Genomic DNA, 12,809 nt, shown 5'->3' with positions numbered 1-12,809 from the left:
TCCCACAGGCAAATCATCACTGCCCTTTGCTTTGTATTGTTAAAGAGAGAGTTCCTATTTTAACTCTAGCTATTTCAAACTATATGAAGTACAATACAGAAATCTCCCCATTTTATGACAACATAATATATGGATGATATCAGAGGACGGGTGGTGGGCGGAACGGAGGAGCTCAGCACAAAATGCCTCCTCCCAGATTGTCTATAGCCTGCAGTTCTAAAGCAGAATAGTCAACATGGAGTGAGGCAAGCAGTAAAGCTACATGTAATTCTATTTAATTTAGAATAATGGTGCAATTTAGAATGCTTCCTCTTTAAATTGCCTCAACAATAACTCCCAAACTGAGGTGTGACCATAAATAGGACCTTCTGCCCGTTAATCTCATTACATTGTGACATTTTTACTTTTACTTCCTATACCTTGCAACAGAGTGGGGGAAAAAATTAAATCAAGGCAACACAAGAAATCAAAGGCCAGAATTTTACTGGCGCTGAGAGGGCGGGATCAGAGGTGGGTCAGCCATCAAAATAGAAATGATTGACAGCGGGTCGGGAACCCGCTGTCAAGCCACCTCCACACGAGTCTGCCAGGTGTCGGGTCTGCTAGCACTGAACAGACCCGACACCAAGCGGCGGGGGAGTCAATTTAGATCATAAAATGCATTGTTAAGAGGCAATTAAGTCTTATTTTAAGCTTACCTTTAGATTTTTTAAGAGTTCACCAACGGCTTCCCCGCTGCTCGGGGATCACGTCAGGTAAGGAGGTCGGGTGTTGTGTCAGCATGGGTGGGATGGCTGTCGGTGTAGGGACCGGGTACTAGGGTTTGGATGATCAGCCATGATCTCGTTGAATGGCGGAGCAGGCTCGAAGGGCCAAATGGCCTACTCCTGCTCCTATCTTCTATGTTTCTATGATTTATTAACTTGACAGCTACAAATGGTCTATAATAGCTCCCATTTCAGAGGTCTTCACTTTCCAAGGTTAGAAGCTGTTGCTTACTGCATTTGAAGACAGATTGAGCTTTATGCAGGCTACAAGTGTTTGGAGCAAACTCTCTATCCAGTGTCACCTCATTGGAACAATCTCTCTCACCACAGACAGATCGCTTCTGTTGTCTCAGCCTCATCTGCCATCTATTACATCAGCATCGGTGCCCTTGAAAAAATCTCACCTTGGTCCTCAGAATCCCAATACAATCTGCCCCAACACCAGCGTCACCCGGCACACCAGCAACACCAACCTTCTCCGCAATCACCTGATGCTGCACAAGACACAGGGCATCAGCACCCGGCCACATTGCTGCCTGGGAGGCCAGGAATGGCCTCACCATGACCAGATTTACTTCACTTGACACTGTACACCCTGGCTGCCACATGATGCACCAGGTTGGCATCATCCCACACCAACACCATAAAGCATCCCTACAATGTTCAAACCATTCCTTTTACACTCATCACCATTGCGGGGGATACCATTATGACTCACCATTCACTGCAACTCACTAAGCCACTTTCAAAGGTGCACACAAATCTGTCCAAGAATGCAAAGAGTTGAAAATAAAGGTTTCAATGTCTGACAGAACATTATCAGAAACTTCACATGAACATTGGTTAAACCACCCAAGTGCCTACCTTTGTGTGTTGTTAGTTGGTATGCTTGCAGTCGGATGAGAGTGAGTGTGAGGGGTGGCTAGTGAGATGGGGAAGTGATAATGTAGATAGAGAGGGATGGGTGGAGGTGCAAGGTAAGTTAGTGTGAGTAAAGATGTGCAGGAGTAGGGTAGGGAAGGCATAGTGATGGGGATGTGATGAGTGGCACGGCAGGATGAGGCTGAGTGTGGCTTGGCAGTAACGTTTCATGATCTACTGAGATCATTGAAAGGTTTGCACCACTGCAGCCTGGTCCTCCTGACAACATCCCCGCTTGTGTCCTCCTGTGCAATGTGCAACCAGGCTGCAGTGGTGTCCTGGGGAGATCTCTTCCGCCCATTGGAATGGAAGAGAACCTCCCTGCCTGCTGTGGTTCCCTCCATAAGCATATGGAGGAGTCATGGGAGAGCCTGGGTGCAGCCGTGCACCTTTGTGCAGTGCTCGTCATGTTTGCAGCACATCAATGCTGTAGAACACCAACAGCAGAACTGTCAAGATCAATTTGGACGTGGTCCCTTTAAGGAAACCGGCTAATGACACGTCATCAAATGACGCCATCAGACCCGCCTCCTTTTAATTGGCCAGGAAACGCGTTGGGCGGGCTTAGCAAGCCCAATCACCGTAAATTCACTCGGAGAGAGCGGCCTGGAGCAGGCAGGAGCAGGCAGCGGGCTGGGACTGCGACACCGACCCCCCTGGACCCGCCTCAAGCGTCGAAATTGCAGCCAAAATGTTTGACTCCATTTGTTAACAAATATATTTTGTGGTGAATTTGTGTGATTATTAAGAAATGTCAGAGCTGGGGAATGGTATTGTGTTCCCCCTTCTGCCGCTAGTATCAACATTGGGCACCTTGGCCTAGAAATTCAGTTTGCACAGTTTTGGGGCGCTAAAGTCGGGCGTTCGGTAAATTTAGCGCCCGCCGGAAACTGCAGGCAACCGCGCCGAAATTCAGTGGATTTGGCCAAGAGTTTTGGCGAGCGCTGAAACCGGCGTTGCAATGCTCGGTTCCGGCGCTAAACCGGCGCTGCGGCCTGATAACGCCGATGCCGGGCGCAGCGCAGGTGCGGTCATGTGTTGCTTGACAGCAGACACCCTGACGCCGGCCTGCTCTTAAAGGGGGAAGGGTCAACTTTGACTGCTGCCACGCCCTGCACACTGGAGCCCTGCTGCTAGGCCTCAACAGTGCTGGTGGGACAAAATAGCGCCAGAACAGATGGAGATGGCCCGTGAAAGAGCCCAGCGCTTCTCAGACCATGCACTGAGGGTGCTGATTGATGCTGTCCAGGAGAGAAGACCCATCTTGTGCCCGGACAATGGCAGAAAGGCTCCCAGGAGAGAGTTCAGGAAAGCCTGGAGGAGCATCGCACGCAGGGTCTCCTCAAACTCATGTGCCCAGGACTGCGGACCAGTGCCGCAAAAAGTTCAATGACCTCTGTCGGCTGGTGAAGGTGAGTACCCTTTCCACTGTCCTCCTCATCCTTGCATGTGAGCCTCACACTATGGGCAAAGGGACCTCAAAGGCATAATGGGCAGCCCTCCTCACGCAGCAATGCCACTGGCATGATCATCAGCAGCACTTTCTGCACTGACCACACTGGCCAGGCTATTCCACCATGGGAGGCAGTACACACAGCAACAGGGCACCACACTGTACTTAGAGTCCGTCCTTTCTCTTGCAGGCCAAGCTGGCAAGAAATGCGCGCAGCCGGCTGGAGACCGGTGGTGGACGGCCCCACTACCAGGCTCTAAGTGCTCTGGAGGAGAGCGTCGCTGGACTCCTGCGTCCCCGGGTGACTGGCCCTGTAGCCATCGGGGATGCCGACCCTGTGCTGGAAGCCACTGGTAAGGAGATGACCGCTTGCAGCTCTCTCGTTGCCCTAGTGCTTCCGATCTAAATCCTTTCCCACTGACGGACAAATGCGCATAATGCCACCGCTCAGGCGTCCCTCGCTGACGCCCTGTCCTCACTTTAAAGCTACTCTTGTGCCTTCCTGCTTTCAGCTGCTGAGGAGGAGGTGGTCCCTGAGGCGCCGGGTGCCAGGCCCTTGGAGGAGGAGGACGTCCAGGACGAGGAGGAAGCCGGGCCATCGGGCGAGCCCTCAGCCGTGCCAGGGGATGGCAATGAAGGGGGGACGTCTGGCATGCAGGAGAGCCAGGGGGAGGTGTTGCAGGGGAGGGCAGATCCTGCTTGCAGTGGGGTCCAGGCAGGCGGCAGGGGTCGGCCAGCTCGGCCGGCTTCTCCCCAGCTGCAGAGTCCTCTCTCCAGTCCGGAGAGTGGCCTCGGCCAGGAGGTGCGCCTCCTGCAAGAGATCTCGGTGGCGTCTGACCGGCGCCACCATGAGTTCATGGGGGTTGTGCAGCAGATGCCGCACGCCATCGAGTCCCTGGCTCAGAGTGTGGCAGCATTCGGCCAATCACAGGCCAGGGGGGTGGAGCAACTGGCCGCAGCGCACGCCAGGGGGGTCGAACTACTCGCGGCACTGCAGGAGGAGAGTCGCCAGAGAGGTGGTTCCCTCGAAACACTGTCACAGCAGCTGGAGGCACATACCCGGGCAGTGCGGTCACTGACTTCTGCCACACTCGCTTTGACGCAGAGGCGTCGCACCCGCACCCGCCGCCCTGCTGCAACACAGCGGCCTGGCCTCCAGCACATAGCTGCGCCAGCTGAACTGCCAGGCCGGACGACTGCCACTGTGTCTGCTGAGCCTCGCGCGCCTGGCAGCAGCCAGCTTGCCCCCCTTGGAGCATCCGACACTGCCACTCCCCCAGCCAGGGTGCGAGGAGCTGCTGCTGCCACTGATGCTGGCCAGCCACAGCCGAACCAGTCAGCAGCCGGCCCCTCCCGGGACGTGCGTCGTGTTGGCCGACCCCCAAGGCCATCTGTCGCGACGCATGGGGGCCCTCATGAGCCTTCCCCCAGCCTTGAGGCCGCCACAGGGCCCACGTTGAGGCGGAGCAGTAGGCCGGGCAGGGGCCGGGGAAGGCTCTCTAAGGACTCACCCTCTCGGCACAGCCGCTAGAGTGTGGTCTCTGCGGCATTGTATATATCGGGGGGATTGTGTTTTGGGGGCTGATTTTTGTGGATGGCCGAAATTGAAGGCATTTTGTGTTTTTATGGGGGTCTTTCTGTTGGCGAGGGGGGCCCTTTTTTTGTTACGGCCAATGTTGAAGGCCATGTGGATGGCCAACTTTTGTTAGTCCTCCCCAGGTTGGGGGAGTGACATATGTTTGTGACTGTTTTTTGGGTGTGTTCTGTGTTTTTGAGTTTCATGTGGGAAGGGGCCTCAGTTTGTTAAATAAAGGTTTTTATTTATTCAGCTTGTCCAGGTGTCATGTTTCAAGTGTTTGCTGCGTTAACCGGCTGACGGCTTGCGGAGCGGCTGCCTTCAGGTGCGCTCATTCCCACAGGCCATTCCCTCACAGCGGGCCTAGAAGTGTCGAGCAATAAGCCCCCGGCGTACGGCCCTTGGGCCTTCTGGCCCCCTCCTGGCCTGCTCCTCCTCCTCCTCCCCCTCCTCCTCCTGATGGTCCTCCTGCTCGTCCTCCTCAGGTGGTGGTGCAATGTCAGGTGGCAGTGCCTGCGTCCGGCGGATAGCCAGGTTGTGCAGCATGCAGCACACGACGACGAACTGGGACACTCTATCCGGCGAATACTGTAGAGAGCCGCCGGAGCGATCCAGGCAGCGGAAGCGTTGCTTGAGGACGCCTATGGTTTGCTCTATGACGTTCCTTGTTGCTTGATGGATTTCGTTGTATGAGTCCTCCGCTGGGGTCCTGGGCGCGCGGAGCGGGGTCATGAGCCATGTGCACAAAGGGTAGCCCTTGTCCCCGATAAGCCATCCCCTTGGTGGAGGCTGTGCCTGGAACATGTCAGCCACAGTAGTCTGGCGCAGGATAAAAGCATCGTGGCTGCTTCCTGGGAAGCGGGCATTAACAGCTAGGATGCGCTGCCTGTGGTCACACACCAGCTGCACATTGAGGGAATGGTAGCCCTTGCGGTTGCGGTAAACCTCGGGATTGTCTATAGGTGCCCGCATAGCCACATGCATGCAGTCAATGGCGCCCTGCACCATGGGGAAGCCTGCGATCCTGCCAAATCCCACTGCACGCTGCTGCTGCCTCTGTTGGGTCATGGGGAAGGAGATGAACTGGTGTCTCCTCGCGAACAATGCATCGGTGACCTGCCAGATGCAGCAATGTACGGCGAACTGGGAGATGTTCGCGATGTCCCCAGCAGCGGCTTGGAACGAGCCGCTTGCATAAAAGCTGAGAGCCACCGTGACCTTCACTTCCACCGAGAGAGACGTCCTGGACATGAGCTGTGGCTGCAAATCTGCGTGAAGCAGCTGGCAGATCTCTCCAACCACCTCCCTTCTGAAGCGCAGCCTCTTTACACAAAGTGCCGCAGACATGGTGACATAGGACACCTGCTGCCGGTATTGCCTGGGTGCGTAAGGCCTACGTTGGCGACGCCTGATGGCCCTTCTGTGTCTACGCATGGCTGCCCGTCTCTCACAGCGTCTGCGAGCCCTCCGCACATAATGCTGCAACTCAATGTTGGCCCCCCATGCAGCCCCCATAATCAAGGTCGCAACAGTGAAATCAGCAAGAGTCAAATGTCAAAGCACTGGCCAGAAGCCAGAAAGACCTCTCCTATCTTGTCCCAAATCTGGAATCTCTGTCCCTTGGTCTCTGTGTAGAAATCCAAAGCAGTGAAGTCATTGCAGCAAAATGGCTGGGCATTATAGGTCAGTGGAGGTGCCCTTTAATTTGCACTCCCCGAGGCCCACAGGGCCTCTGCAACATTCCATTTTACAATTCCTAATAGCGCCACGCCCACATTGGGCGGGCGCCACTCAATTTCCGGGTTGGGGCGCTAAAACAGCGTTGCGCGAGGATATGACGTCATAAGCTGCGCGCACACCCGAGCGGGCGCTAACACTTTGCGCCGGCGCTAAATCTCAAATGAATTTGGGCGTCGGCGCAGATCGGTCTGCATTCCGGCGCTAAGGCTTTATCGACAGAAATATAGCCCTTTTTTGGCGTTAGCGCCTGGCGCAGCCAACTGAATTTCTAGGCCCTTATGTTAGAAATAGCACAGGTTACTAACATCCAAAACTGTTAGAAGCTGTCCCCCTGCGTGGAAATCTATGATAGGAAAGTGGGGCAATGTAGTTTAAAGAGGTGAAGGAGTCTCAATATCAATGAAAGGCCATGCCCTTCACTTTAGATTCTCAGTAAGATTAAGAAAGGAAGATAGCATATTGTAAAACCAGTCTAAGTTGGAGAAGAGTTAATAAAGGAATACTGTATGTGCACAAATATAGAAGTGGAAAGGTATGGGGGTAACCTTTACAAATTGGTACGTACGTGGCAGGGGTCAGAACGGACAATGGAGTGCGGAGGTCAGCATGCCTGATTCATGGCCCTCCCCCATTTTAATCATCAGAAAATTGTGAGGGTTGTGATTTGGATGCACTGACCTCCACACTTGATTATCCAATCTACTCTTCCATCAAGTGAGGCGACACACCAGCAGCACTAACTCGTAAAATTTACATCATAATTTGTACTCCTGTACACAAAGGTACAGGAAATGTTAATGTCAAGCACTTACCTTTGTCAGGGAAGGCATTTGTTCAAGTTAACAAGCAGCAGAGGGGAAGAAAACATTTGATTTTGTTGACCTGGTGTCAGCCAAAGACAATACTTTGATCCCCTGATACACGGGGATAACAATTAACCTCCCACATCGAGATGAATAAATACTGAAGGTGCCCCACAGCAGTTGCTGATATTTACAGTTGTTTAATAGACAGTGAATTCTGATTTAACTCATGGATGTCACACTTTTTTTTGTAGTTTTCCATCATGATAAAAAAAAATCATAAAAATTCTGACCGAGGCTGAACCAGGTTGTACTTGTTGTATTTGACCCCGTGATGAGCCTCCGACCACATAGCCGCGCCATAACTAAGACCGCCTATTTCCACCTCCGTAACATCACCTGACTCCATCCCTGCCACAGCTCATCCGCTGCTGAAATCTTCATCCATGCTTTTATTACCTCTAGACTTGACTATTCCAAAGTACTCCTGGGGGGTCTCCCATCTTCCATCCTCCGTAAACTTGAGGTCATTCAAAACTCTGCTGCCCGTGTCCTAACTCGCACCAAGTCCTGTTCACCCATCACCCCTGTGCTCGCTGACCTACATTGGTTAAGCAATGCCTCGATTTTAAAATTTTCATCCTTGTTTTCAAATCTCTCCATGGCCTCGCCCCTCCCTATCTCTGTAAACCTCCTCCAGCCCTACAACCCCCTCCGAGATATCTGTGCTTCTCCAATTCTGGCCTCTTGAGCATCCCTGATTTTAATCGCTCCACCATTGGCGGCCATGCCTTCAGCTGCCAAGACCATGAGCGCCGAAATTCCCTCCCGAAACCTCTCCACCTCTCTTTCCTCCTTTAAGACGCTCCTCAGTACCTACCTCTTCCTGCCCTAATATCTCCTTATCTGGCTTGGTGCCAAATTTTGTCTGATAACGCTCCTGCAAAGCTCCTTGGGACATTGTACAATGTTAAAGGCGCTATATAAATATATAAGTTGTTGTTAAATGATTTTGACGGGTCTTTAAGAAATTATGTCATATTAGTTTTTCAAACTGTAATTAATTTTTTCGTTCATGCTATGGCTTTATTAGTTTTTTTTCTTCCTTGAAAGAGTGCATTTTAGAAAATAACCACTTCAGTCTTGCGGCTCTTCCCCAGAGCTCCAGCGATCCTGTGCTTCACTGCACATTAATATCTGTTGCAAGGGTGCTCAACTGAGCTCGGTAACTGCACTCCACTGTGTAAATATAATAATGTGATTATTAATTGGTACACATGAAATGACTATATATTGTGCAAGCCAAAAATATGTTAAGCGGAAATAAATCACCAGAGATGTAAAATTAATCCACTTAACAACTGAGGTTGATTCAAAAGTGGCCATTTGATGTCATACTGGAATGTTTAATCACTTGATTTGCAGAAGTTAATTTGCAATTAACATTTTGGTGTCATATTATAATATCAGTCTATAAAATATATAGGATAATGGGAATTTTAAAAAACAATTAATTTGGAAGCCTGAAATAAAAACAGAAAATACTGAAAAGGTACAATAGGTCAGTCATCATCTGAAAGAGAAATACAGGTTAACATTTATTATGGGATCCTTCTTTAGTAGTTTTTGTTTAGACATGTAGAAAGATATTATTGTTAGTAGTCCACTACAGTATAAAATTTGTGGAGGTGACGTGACTAATTTCAGTTTCAAGCAAGAGTATCAACTAAATGGACTGTCCTGGTTATCGATGTTGATCGGGTGGGTATAAGTCCTGCGTCACCACAAATCGGCTGCCAATTAAACCAGAGAGGACAATATTGGCCATTGTGCCTCTGGAAGAAGTGAGTCAGTTACATTTTCCATCAATGTTTGAAAAGCATTGCTGAGAGTATTTTTTCCAAATATAGAATAAAAATGAAAGTCCACAAGAGTTGCTGTAGTTGCTAGTCTGTCTTTTCTGCTTGGAGACGATAGCAATTGATAAAAATTTCTGTTCATAGAAACATAGAAGATAGGAGCAAGAGTAAGCCATTCGGCCCCTCGAGCCTGCTCCGCCATTTAATGAGATCATGGCTGATCATCCAAATTCAGTACCCTGTCCCTGCTTTCTCACCATATCCCTTGATCCCTTTAGCCTTAAGAAATATATCTAACTCCTTGAATATATTTAATGAATTGGCCTCAACTGCCTTTTGTGGTAGAGAATTCCACAGGTTCACCACTCTCTGGGTGAAGAAATTCCTCCTCATCTCTGTCCTAAACGGCTTACCCCTTATCTTTAGACTGTGACCCCTGGTTCTGGATTCCTCCACCATTGGGAACATCCTTCCTGCATCTAGTCTGTCTAGTCCTGTTAGAATTTTATAAATTTCAATGAGATCCCCTCTCATTCTTCTAAACTCCGGCGAATATAAGCCCAATCGACCCAATCTCTCCTCATACGTCATTCCTGCCATCCCAGGTATCAGTCTGGTGAATCTTCGCTGAACTCCCTCCATGGCAGGAAAATCCTTCCTCAGATAAGGCGACCAAAACTGCACACAATACTCAAGGTGTGGTCTCACCAAGGCCCTGTACAACTGCAGCAAGACATCTTTGCTCCTGTATTCAAATCCTCTCGCTATGAAGGCTAACATACCATTTGCCATCTTAGCTGCCTGCTGCACCTGCATGCTTACCTTCAGCGACTGGTGCACAAGGACACCCAGGTCTCGTTGCACTTCCCCTTCTCCCAATCTATTGCCATTCAGATAATAATCTGCCTTCCCGCTTTTGCCACCAAAGTGGATAACCTCGCATTTATCCACATTATACTGCATCTGCCATGCATCTGCCCGATCACCCAACCTGCCCAAATCATCCTGGAGTTTCTCGGCATCCTCCTCACAGCACACACACCCACCCAGCTTTGTGTCGTCTGCAAATTTGGAGATATTACATCTAGTTCCCTCGTCTAGATCATTAATATATATTGTGAATAGCTGGGGTCTTGGCACCGATCACTGCGGTACCCCACTAGTCACTGCCTGCCACTCGGAAAAAGACCCGTTTATTCCAACTCTTTGCTTTCTGTCTGCCAACCAGTTCTTTATCCAAGTCAGTACCTTACCCCCAATCCCATGTGCTTTAACTTTACATGCTAATCTCTTATGTGGGACCTTATCGAAAGCCTTCTGAAAGTCCAAATACACCACATCCACTGGTTCTCCCTTATCTATTTTACCAGTTACAGCCTCAAAGATTCCAGTAGATTAGTCAAGCACAATTTACCTTTTGTAAATCCATGTTGACTTTCACAGAAATCACAGAAACCCCACAGTGCAGATAGAGGCCATTTCGGCCCATCGAGCCTGCACCGACACATATCCCACCCGATCCCCGTAACCCCTACATCAACACATATCCCACCCTATCCCCGTAACCCCACTAACACTAAGAGTCAATTTATCATAGCCAATCAACCTAACCCGCACATCTTTGGACTGTGGGAGGAAACCCTTTGTCCGATCCTGTCACCGTTTTCCAAGTGCTCTACTATTACATCTTTTATAATGGACTCTAGCATTTTCCCCACTACCGATGCATCTACTATTTCTAGGGCCATTTCCTTAAGTACCCTAGGATGTAGATTATCAGGCCCTGGGGATTTATCGGCCTTCAATCCCATCAATTTCCCTAACACCATTTCCCTACAAATACTGATTTCATTCAGTTCTTCCCTCTAATTAGATCCTATGTTCCCCGACATCTCTGGGAGGTTATTTGTGTCCTCCTTTGTGAAGACAGAACCAAAGTATGTATTTAATTGGTCAGCCATTTCTTTGTTCCCCATTATAAATTCCCCTGATTCTGGCTGCAAGGGACCTACGCTTGACTTCACCAATCTTTTTCTCTTCACATATCTATAGAAGCTTTTACAGTCAGTTTTTATGTTCCCTGCAAGCTTACTCTCATATTCTATTTCCCCCCTCTTAAGTAATCCCTTTGTCCTCCCTTGCTGAATCCTAAACTGCTCCCAAACCTCAGGTTTGCTGCTTTTTCTGGCCAATTTATATGTCATCTCCTTGGATCTTATGCTATCCTAATTTCCCTCATTAGCCACGGTTGCGCCACCTTTTTTGTTTTATTTTTATGCCAGTGCATTCCCGTGTGATGGTGCCTATTCTCTAGAGCCTGAAGAGTCTGTGTAGCTGATCAGTGAGAGCCCCACAGCCACACTTGTAAATCACTGCAGGATCCAATTCAATCCTGGATCTCTACCTTCACTGTCTGGATTGCTTTACTAACCTTGGCAATCATGAGGAAATGTTTTGCCCACTGACGAGGGCTTCGCCTGTAATGATAAGAGGTTTATTCAGAAATTCCTCAAATTACTTATGAATGATATCCACCTTGCCTGTGACAAGGGTGGCATGCTGTAGCCAAACTCAAATCTCTACAAGGATCCCATTTGGTCCGGGAATTTTACTTTCATTGCCTGGATCACTTTAGAACCTCAGTAATTCTGGAGAGCTCACGTCCAGGAGAAGCATTCCACAGGATTAACAATGACCCTTTTACCAGGTTATTGCGTACCGTACTCCTGTACTCTGTTAGAAACTAGGGGTGCCTAAAAATGTATATGGTTATGCAAATGAAACAGTAATGAGAATAATACTGTGTTTAAAGGATTGTATTAGTGTTCGAGACAAGTAAGGGGTTAATGTATAAGTTGTGTTTTACTGGAACTATGGAAGTTTTGTTTTCCTGGAGGCTTGTATTGGACTTTGAGACAAAATGTCTTCAGTTAGTTATATTAAATGAGGCATAACATTCCACACAGAGACCCATAGCATGGCCTTGCCCTGCCAGGCTAGTTGTCTGTTGTTTGTAAGTTAGGGTTTTGACTTTGTTAATGTATCTTTGATTTAGCCAATGAAGGTCCAACCTATGTTTCTTCCATTATTACTAATAACCCTATTACAATGCTAAGGTAGAATTTGGAGTTTGTTTAACAGAACTGCTTGCGAAGATAATTAAAAGTTAATTAGTATAAAGGACATATCATAGAAGGAATTTATGGGAGTTAAGGTACCATGTTAGGATGGAATAATGTTAGATTAAGGGGAGATAGTTTGGATAGTGGCTAGTTGAGCAGACAGTTCTGGCTTGGGCCTCCGATTTAATGGCCCAAAGCTATGCCTGGTACATGCACTGGCTGCACCAGGGTGGACAAGACAGAATGAGATAAGAGACTATTGCTGTAAGGCCATGATTGGTCAAGTACAGAAAGCATGTATAATGGCTGTGAAGACCCCTTGAGGGAGGGTCTGCATCGGTAAGTTTAGACAAAGAACTCGAAATGCCATTGGGAACCTTGTTTTAAGGGGAACCTCTATAGGTTAACTGGTCTTGTCCATTATTCTACCTCAGGCCCACCCCTAAAAAGAGAATAAAAGGAAGAGCTAAAGAATTCTTAGCTCAGACTGTGGAGCGAGGGGCGCCCAAGAGTGGAAACAGTGGTCGAACAGAGAGTGGACCCATGCGGACCCCAGTCTAGTTCAGAG

At 49.0% G+C, this 12,809-nt stretch overlaps 1 long non-coding RNA gene across 1 annotated transcript; it reads left to right on the top strand.

Moving 5' to 3' along the window:
• Window positions 1-3,095: 3,095 nt before the first annotated feature.
• LOC147121020 (uncharacterized) lies at window positions 3,096-4,974 on the top strand. The gene is made up of 2 exons (XR_015076202.1): window positions 3,096-3,494; window positions 3,654-4,974. It is a non-coding gene; the product is annotated as an uncharacterized LOC147121020 (long non-coding RNA).
• Window positions 4,975-12,809: the final 7,835 nt, after the last annotated feature.

Source organism: Somniosus microcephalus, chromosome 3 (assembly GCF_052327205.1).
Source record: "Somniosus microcephalus isolate GS21.2 chromosome 3, FLI_Smic_1.0, whole genome shotgun sequence".
Taxonomy (NCBI): domain Eukaryota; kingdom Metazoa; phylum Chordata; class Chondrichthyes; order Squaliformes; family Somniosidae; genus Somniosus; species Somniosus microcephalus.
This window is presented reverse-complemented; position numbering and strand designations above follow the sequence as displayed.